Here is a 10,509-nt window from a genome sequence, read left to right as displayed (position 1 = left end):
GGTCGTTGGTTGTTATATCGAAGATCCAGACAGGAGGTCATGTGTTCAATTCCAACAATGTTGATTTATTTTGACCGAATTATTTTTCGCGGTCTCTATGAAAGCCCATAAAAGGCCCAACAACATATAAGTACCTGGCCCAGGTGGCTTAGCCTGTGTATGAGTCAAACGAAAAGGACTAAACCAAACCAAGAATAACTATTCCCTTTAATAGTAGGTATAGATACAAAGTTCTCCTCGATTCTCTTGGAGATCTATTTGATGTAATCTTCTTTTGCGGTGTGTTTGTCGAGATCCGATGAATTGTGGGTTTATGATCAAGACTATCTATGTACAATATTTGAATCTTCTCTGAATTCTTTTATGTATGATTGGTTATCTTTGCAAGTCTCTTCGAATTATCAGTTTGGTTTGGCCTACTAGATTGATCTTTCTTGCAATGGGAGAAGTGCTTAGCTTTGGGTTCAATCTTGCGGTGCTCGATCCCAGTGATAGAAAGGGAAACGACACATATTGTATTGTTGCCATCGAGGATAAAAAGATGGGGTTTATATCACATTGCATGAGTTTATCCCTCTACATCATGTCATCTTGCTTAAAGCGTTACTCTGTTCTTATGAACTTAATACTCTAGATGCATGCTGGATAGCGGTCGATGTGTGGAGTAATAGTAATAGATGCAGGCAGGAGTCGGTCTACTTGTCACGGACGTGATGCCTATATACATGATCATACCTAGATATTCTCATAACTATGCTCAATTCTATCAATTGCTCGACAGTAATTTGTTCACCCACCGTAATACTTATGCTATCTTGAGAGAAGCCACTAGGGAAACCTATGGACCCCGGGTCTATTTTCCATCATACAAGTTTCCAATCTATTTTATTTTGCAATCTTTACTTTCAATTTATATCATAAAAATACCAAAAATATTTATCTTATTATTATTATTATTATTATTATTATTATTATCTCTATCAGATCTCACTCTTGCAAGTGGCCATGAAGGGATTGACAACCCCTTTATCGCGTTGGTTGCGAGGTTCTTATTTGTTTGTGTAGGTACGAGGTGACTCGCGCGTGGTCTCCTACTGGATTGATACCTTGGTTCTCAAAAACTGAGGGAAATACTTACGCTGCTTTGCTGCATCACCCTTTCCTCTTCAAGGGAAAACCAACGCATGCTCAAGAGGTAGCAAGAAGGATTTCTGGCGCCGTTTCCGGGGAGATCTATGCCAAGTCAAGACATACCAAGTACCCATCACAACTCTTATCATTCGCATTACATTATTTGTCATTTGCCTCTCGTTTTCCTCTCCCCCACTTCACCCTTGCTATTTTATTCGCCTTCTCTTCCTTTCGCCCTCTCTTTCCATTCACCTCTTTTTCGCTTACCTCTTGTTGCTTGTTGCCCTTATGGCCCTGCCTAGATTTGGTGATCTTCACCTTAAAAGGTTGGAAGAGATTGAAAGCAATGTCAGAAGCTTTATGACTTTACAATTTGAGCATAATAATTTCTTTAGAAACGAGCTCAAGGAACAAAAAGGCTTTATGGAGTACATGAATAAAGAACTTGATGACATGTCTAAGGAATTTTATGGTTTGAAATCTCAGATTGCTCATTTTGAAAAATTAATAGCTGAAATTTCGGATAAGCAGGCCACCTTAGTTAATAAGATGGCCACCAAGCCGGAAAGTTTTTATGAGAATAAATATGAAGATCTAAAAGTTATTGATGTGTCCCCTATTAAATCTTTGTTTTGCAATATGAATCTTGATAATCATGGGACTAGAGATGAGTCAACTTTAGTTAGAAGGCATCCCAATGATTCGGAGTTTTTAGATCTTGATGTAAAAATTGATAAAAGTGGGATTGGAGAGGTCAAAACTTTAAATAGCAATGAACCCACTATCTTGGATTTCAAGGAATTTAATTATGATAATTGCTCTTTGATAGATTGTATTTCCTTGTTGCAATCCGTGCTAAATTCTCCCCATGCTTATAGTCAAAATAAAGCTTTTACTAAACATATCGTTGATGCTTTCATGCACTCTTACGAAGAAAAACTTGAGTTGGAAGTTTCTATCCCTAGAAAAATTTATGATGAGTAGGAACCTACAATAAAAATAAAAATTAAAGATCATGAATGCTATGCTTTGTGTGATTTGTGTGCTAGTGTTTCCATGGTCCCCAAAACTTTGTGTGATTTGCTAGGTTTCCGTGAATTTGATTATTGTTCTTTAAACTTGCACCTTGCGGATTCCACCATTAAGAAACCTATGGGAAGAAGTAATGATGTTCTTATTGTTGTAAATAGGAATTATGTGCCCATAGATCTCATTGTTCTTGATATAGATTGCAATCCTTCATGTCCTATTATTCTTGGTAGAGCCTTAGAACGATTGGTGCAATTATCGATATGAAGGAAGGAAATATTAGATTCCAATTTCCATTAAGGAAGGGCATGGAACACTTCCCTAGAAAGAAAATTAAATTACCATATGAATCTATTATGAGAGCCACTTATGGATTGCCTACCAAATATGGCAATACCTAGATCTATCCTCGCTTTTATGCCTAGCTAGGGGCGTTAAATGATAGCGCTTGTTGGGAGGCAACCCAATTTTATTTTTGTTCCTTGCTTTTTGTTCCTGTTTAGTAATAAATAATTTATCTAGCCTATTTTTTGGTTGTTTTTTTGTGTTTAATTAGTGTTTGTGCCAAGTAGAACCGTTGGGAAGACTTGGGGAAAGTCTTTTTGATCTTGCTGTAAAAAACAGAAACTTTAGCGCTCACGAGAATTGCTGCCATTTTTTACTGGAGAGTGATATTTAGTTAATTATTTTTTAAGATGATTATTAGATAAATTCCTCACGTCCAGAAATTTATTTTAGAATTTTGTGGTTCCAGAAGTATTTGAAACCTACAGATTACTACAGACTTTTCTGTTTTTGACAGATTCTGTTTTTCGTGTGTTGTTTGCTTATTTTGGTGAATCTATGGCTAGTAATAGAGTTTATGAACCATAGAAAAGTTGTAATACAGTAGGTTTAACATCAATATAAATAAATAATGAGTTCACTACAGTACCTTGAAGTGGTGGTTTGTTTTCTTTTACTAACGGAGCTCACGAAGATTTTCTTTTAAGTTTTGTGTTGTGAAGTTTTCAAGTTTTGGGTAAAGATTTGATGGATTATGGAACAATGAGTGGCAAGAGACTAAGCTTGGGGATGCCCAAGGCACACCAAGGTAAAATCCAAGGACAACCAAAAGCCTAAGCTTGGGGATGCCCTGGAAGGCATCCCCTATTTCGTCTTCGTCCATCGGTAACTTTACTTTGAGCTATATTTTTATTCGCCACATGATATGTATTTTGCTTGGAGCATCTTGTATGATTTGAGTATTTGCTTTTTAGTTTACCACAATCATCCTTGCTGTACACACCTTTTGGGAGAGACACACATGAATTGGAATTTATTAGAATACTCTATGTGCTTCACTTATATCTTTTGAGGTGGATAATTTTTGCTCTAGTGCTTCGCTTATATCTTTTAGAGCATGGCGCTACTTCTATTTTATAGAAATAATTGATCTCTCATGCTTCACTTATGTCTACGAGTCAGGGCAATCTGCGAATCAAGCGAGCTCCCCTTGCAATGATGTGGTGGTGAACCTCTCATTCGTCTTCAGTGCTCTCCGAACCGTGCGGGAAGGTTTCCCATCACACGGCTCACCAACTTGATCTTCTGCGGGAACCTTATGTCAGAACAGGCCTGGCAAAAGAAGTACGGTCTCGCTTTCCTTTGCCACTCAAGTGTACGGCATCTGCCGTTCTTAGGCCCCTTCTTCCCTTCCCTAATCCAAAAATGAGTCCACCGCCTGCCTGGCACTGTATGGGTATAGGTATGGCGTGCAGGCCAGCCTCCCTTGGATTTTAGGTGATTAACTACCGAAGCGAAGAAAAGGCTGGATCAAGAAAAGGGGGGTACTACGAGCCCTCTGCCCCACGCATCTAACCAGCTCGCGTGGTTCACCGGTTCCACCGACGTCACCCTTAGATAGAGTTATTCAGTCGATACAGAGATGCGCTTAAAGTGGGGGGTGTGCTGTCCCTATTGGGCTGGGCCCTTCCCCATAAGGCCCCACCGTCGGGGCATAAGTGCCCTCTTGCTACCCATATGCAAGGCGCCGTCTTAGCCTTGCCTTCCCAGGATCGCTCCCACACCTGTCACGTTCGTGATCGGCCTCCTCAACTGTGTATCGATCGAAAGGCAGGGCGGCAGAGCCCCCAACCGACGGGAGTAGTTACGTCCAGTATGTCCCCCCTCGATTCCCGACATGCTATGATACCCCAGGGTGGGTAGGAGCGGGTCGAGTCCGTATCACCGCGGAACAACTGCAGCGTCCGGATCTGATCTATCTACTCGGCAATTCATCCGGTGACTTCACGGTCGCCAAAGAAGCCCCAAGAAGCATCAAACATTTCCGATGAGATCCATGGAGCTATTCTGAGATAGCAAGCACTAGCTCCCAGTGCGACTTCATAAAAAGCAAGAAAAGATAAGATCGAAGAAAATGAAACGCACGTGGTGGTCATTATAGCGGTTCCTTCAGATCCTAGAAAACGTCCGAAAAAACCGGCTACGGAACTACCGAGCAAAGGCAAAAAGACAATAAGTAGATACATAAGATCGAGTCTCTTAAAAAAAATCAGACAATGTTCAAGCGGCCTGTCATTGAGACAAAAACGTGTTAAGCATATAAGCACTTTCGACTTGATTTGCAGTGGTCAGTTACGCAAGACGGGAAGAGAGTTTCCTTCTTCAGAGTCCTTTTATCCCAATATTAAGGATAATGTGTGGGCCTTTACTGAAAGAAGATGGTTGATCCCCTTGCCGACTCATTCCATCCTCCCCCCGGTGGGTCGTCCTCTTATTCACTCTCGCGAGCAAAGAAGAAGAGAGACAGCATTCAAGCCAGCAATGGACTGAGGTATGAGACGATAAAGGTAAAGAGAAGGGGCCGTCGTTGGTGCATAACAGATCTTTCCTATCTACGATCTTTCTCGGTGCATAAGCGAGGCTTCGCGGTCGAAGTACCACATAAGCAATAAAGCCAATAGACCTTGAATAGCCTGTACGAAATAACTTGTGAAGAGGATTTACTAGAGTCTAAAAATCTTGTACGCAAGTTGGCACAGCGCTTTCAATCAATCTCGCTCATCTGGTCTGCCCGGTCAAATCAGCGATCATGCCCCCCTTATTCTAGCGGAGGAACAGCTTCATCAGATTCATTCCCTTGCTAATCCGCCTTCAAGCCTTGTTCCTTCTTCCGCTTCATCTATTGTAAAATTCTATATGCCACAAATAGAAGTAGAAAGAAATCCTAGCAGTCATTGAGATTGAATCCAAAGGAAATCGCAATCCAATTACCGTGAGAGCGAATTAACAGAGTCAGTTCAACTAAATGGTCAAAATCAGAATAAAGGAAGGTAACGAAATACTTCATTAACAAGGCCCGTTTAATTAACAATTTTAGCTTTCTTTGCTCACCAGCTTTTTTCTGCGCCCCTTCACTCACTTCTGAATGACTCCTTTAGCACTCTCTTTTGGTTGGTTACTTCATTGAAATAGAAAGTACATCTCTAACTCCCGGCTAACGCGAATCATTCAAAAACTACTACTTATTGGGTTGGGCAACCGACACGTGAAATCGATGCCGGGCTACACTTCCTTCAATTAATTGTTTAGGTTTACTTTGGCGGAGCATTCAATCCAGGTGTGGGAATCATTCCGACTTCATGTATTTGCCCTGCCCTAGCCTCTTGGGAATGTAGGTGTCCGAGAATGGAAGCTCGGCAACAGAGCAGACCGGAAGAAGTATGTACCTCATGAAGCAAGGACTAGCCAGAGCTCTTAGTATGGCCACTTTTGCAGGATGAATCCGTTCACTGCCTGCTTCTCTATCGCATTGGACCTAGAAAGAGTGCAAACAGGAAGCATAGATCCTTGAGACTCTGACATTTTCAACCAGCATGGTAATTCACTTCGTTTATAAATTTTAAATGCTAAGAGAAGTTGGATGCTTGATAGATTGTTTTGAGATATAAAGGTGGTAATATTAGAGGTGTGCTAGTTGAGTAATTGTGAAATTGATGAATACTTGTGTTGAAGTTGGCAAGTCCCGTAGCATGCACGTATGGTAAACGTTACGTGACAAATTTGAAGCATGGGGTGTTCTTTGATTGCTTTCCTTATGAGTGGCGGTCGGGGACGAGCGATGGTCTTTTCGTACCAATCTATCCCCCTAGGAGCATGCACGTAGTGCTTGGTTTTGATGACTTGTAGATTTTTGCAATAAGTATGTGAGTTCTTTATGACTAATATTGAGTCCATGGATTATACACACTCTCACCCTTCCATCATTGCTAGCCTCTTCGGTACCGTGCATGCCCTTTCACACCTTGAGAGTTGGTGCAAACTTTGCCGGTGCATTCAAACCCTGTGATATGATACGCTCTATCACACATAAGCCTCCTTATATCTTCCTCAAAACAGCCACCATACCTACCTATTATGGCATTTCCATAGCCATTCTGAGATATATTTCCATGCAACTTTCCACCGTTCCATTTATTATGGCACGCATCATCATTGTCATATTGCCATGCATGATCATGTAGTTGACATCGTATTTGTGGCAAAGCCACCGTTCATATTTTTCATACATGTCACTCTTGATTCATTGCATATCCCAGTACACTGCCGGAGGCATTCACATAGAGTCATATTTTGTTCTAACTATTGAGTTGTAAGTAAAAAGAAGTGTGATGATCATCATTATTAGAGCATTGTCCCGGTGAGGAAAGGATGATGGAGACTATGATTCCCCCACAAGTCGGGATGAGACTCTGGACGAAAAAAAATAAAAAAAAGAAGAGAAAAGAGGCCAAAAAAAAGAAAGAAGGCCCAAATAAAAGAGAGAGAGAGAGAGAGAAAGAGAGAAGGGACAATGTTACTATCCTTTTTCCACACTTGTGCTTCAAAGTAGCACCACGATCTTCATGATAGAGAGTCTCCTATGTTGCCACTTTCATAAACTAGTGGGAATTTTTTATTATAGAACTTGGCTTGTATATTCCAATGATGGGCTTCCTCAAATGCCCTAGGTCTTGGTGAGCAAGCGAGTTGGATGCACACCCACTTAGTTTCTTTGATGAGCTTTCATATATTTATAGCTCTAGTGCATCCGTTGCATGGCAATCCGTACTCCTTGCATTGACATAAATCGGTGGGCATCTTCATAGCCCATTGATTAGCCGCGTCAATGTGAGACTTTCTCCCTTTTTGTCTTCTCACACAACCTCAATCATCATATTATATTCCACCCATAGTGCTATGTCCATGGCTCACGCTCATATATTGCGTAAAAGTTGAAAGAGTTTGAAAAGGCTAAGTATGAAACAATTGTTTGGCTTGTCATCGGGGTTGTGCATGATGAGAGCATTTTGTGTGACGAAAATGGAACATGGCCAAACTATATGACTTTGTAGGGATACGTTTTCTTTGGCTATGGTATTTTGATAAGACATAATTGCTTGATTAGCATACTTGGAGTATTACTATTTTTATGTCAACAATAAACTTTTATCTTGAATATTTCGGATCTAAACATTCATGCCACGATAGAGAAAAATACATTGAATAGTATTCTAGAAAGCATTCCACATCAAAAATTCTGTTTTTATCATTTACCTACTCGAGGACGAGCAGGAATTAAGCTTGGGGATGCTGATACGCTTCCAACGTATCAATAATTTTTTATTGTTCCATGCTATTATATATTCTGTTTTGGATGTTTAATGGGCTTATTTATACACTTTTATATTATTTTTGGGACTAACCTATTAACCGGAGGCCTAGCCCAAATTGCTGTTTTTTGCCTATTTCAATGTTTCGCAGAAAAAGAATATCAAACGGAGTCCAAACGGAATGAAACCTTCGGGAGCGTGATTTTTGGAACAAACGTGATCTAGAGGACTTGGACTGGACGTCGAACAACCAACGAGGTGGCCACGAGGCAGGGGGCGCGCCTACCCCCTAGGCACGCCCTCCCCCCTCATGGGCCCCTCGTGGCTCCACCGACCTACTTCTTCCTCCTATATATACCTATGTACCCTGAAAACATCCAGGAGCACCACGAAACCCTATTTCCACCGCCGCAACCTTCTGTACCCAAGAGATCCCATCTTGGGGCCTTTTCCGGAGCTCCGCAGGAGGGGGCATTGATCATGGAGGGCCTCTACATCAACTCCATGGCCCGTCCAATGATGTGTGAGTAGTTTACCTCAGACCTTCGGGTCCATAGTTATTAGCTAGATGGGTTCTTCTCACTCTTTGGATCTCAATACAAAGTTCTCCTCGATTCTCTTGGAGATCTATTTGATGTAATCCTCTTTTGCGATGTGTTTGTCGAGATCCGATGAATTGTGGGTTTATGATCAAGACTCTCTATGAACAATATTTGAATCTTCTCTGAATTCTTTTATGTATGATTGGTTATCTTTGCAAGTCTCTTCGAATTATCAGTTAGGTTTGGCCTACTAGATTGATCTTTCTTGCAATGGGAGAAGTGCTTAACTTTGGGTTCAATCTTGCGGTGCTCGATCCCAGTGACAGAAAGGGAAACGACACGTATTGTATTGTTGCCATCGAGGATAAAAAGATGGGGTTTATATCATACTGCATGAGTTTATCCCTCTACATCATGTCATCTTGCTTAAAGAGTTACTCTATTCTTATGAACTTAATACTCTAGATGCATGTTGGATAGCGGTCGATGTGTGGAGTAATAGTAGTAGATGCATGTAGGAGTCGGTCTACTTGTCACGGACGTGATGCCTATATACATGATCATACCTTCTCATAACTATGCTCAATTCTATCAATTGCTCGACAGTAATTTGTTCACCCACCATAATACTTATGCTATCTTGAGAGAAGCCACTAGTGAAACCTATGGCCCCCGGGTCTATTTTCCATCATACAAGTTTCCAATCTATTTTATTTTGCAATCTTTCCTTTCAATTTATATCATAAAAATACCAAAAATATTTATCTTATTATTATTATTATCTCTATCAGATCTCACTCTTGCAAGTGGCCATGAAGGGATTGACAACCCCTTTATCGCGTTGGTTGCGAGGTTCTTATTTGTTTGTGTAGGTACGAGGTGACTCGCGCGTGGTCTCCTACTGGATTGATACCTTGGTTCTCAAAAACCGAGGGAAATACTTACGCTGCTTTGCTGCATCACCCTTTCCTCTTCAAGGGAAAACCAACGCATGCTCAAGAGGTAGCACCTTTCAAGTATGTTCAGGTCTCCAGCAAATTCTTCACACGTTTAGGTTCGTCTGGAGACTTGACCCTGCATAAGAGATTAGTTCTTTTTCTTCATCATCCACATCTGAAGGGGTGGTAAAGAGTTCATCATTATGCGAGCTCCATAAGAGAAAGGTGGCATAGATGCCAATCCACTTCGTTTCACATAAGAGGGGTTAGGGTAAGCATATGAGTAAGCAGAGAAATTCTTCGAGGATTTATGAGCATAATGATTTGAGGAATAATGCACATATCCATAACCCTTAGCCTTTCCCTGCGAAACAGAGGTGTTAGCATGATGATGTTCATATGAGGACTTTAATCCTTTTGAGGAATTTGGTCCGTATGAGGACTTGGATCCATACAAGGACTTGGATCCATATGAAGACTTTGGTCCATATGAAGAATTTGATCTGGGGCTCCTATTCTTCACAGGTGGTGTCATGATGACATTCACCTGAAGACTTTCAAGGCACCTTTTGGAAACCTAGATTTTCTTCATAGGAGGACTGTTCCTGTAGTTAGTGCCAATATATCTAGCAAATACTTCACCATTCTGATTTTTGAACATCTTACAGTTGGAGTCAAATGACTCATCAGAAGAATATGAAGATTCACATGTAAAGCCAGATAAAGTAGATGGATCCACTGAAGGCCCCTTTGCAGCAACCCATGAGGTTTTGGGATACTGCTTAGGCTTCCAATAGGTCCCATCAGCATTGAGTTTCCTCTCAAAGGCAATACCCTCTTTTCTAGGGTTCCTATTGAGGATATGCTTCTTAAGCACATCACAAAGAGCCTGATGCCCTTTGAGGCTTTTGTACATGCATGTCACATACAATTCCTCCAGCCCTACATGGTCAGTGATACTAGCAGCATCCACAGATGAGGTTAGTGATAGCATAGACAGGTGAAGAATTTTCAGCAATAGAAGCATTTGAACTTTCAGGTGAAAAATTAGCAGATTCATGTTCAATGCACTTCAAACATGGATGAATAAATTCTTCCTAAGTAGCGCTGATCTGTTGAGCAAGTAATGAATCACTCTCCTTCTAAAGATCTTCATAACTCACTCTTAACTTCTCAAGATCATGCTCTCTTTGAAGAAATTCATAAGAAAGCTTC

Source organism: Triticum urartu, chromosome 1, assembly GCF_003073215.2.
Source record: "Triticum urartu cultivar G1812 chromosome 1, Tu2.1, whole genome shotgun sequence".
Classification (NCBI taxonomy): domain Eukaryota; kingdom Viridiplantae; phylum Streptophyta; class Magnoliopsida; order Poales; family Poaceae; genus Triticum; species Triticum urartu.
Note: the sequence above shows the minus strand (reverse complement) of the source record.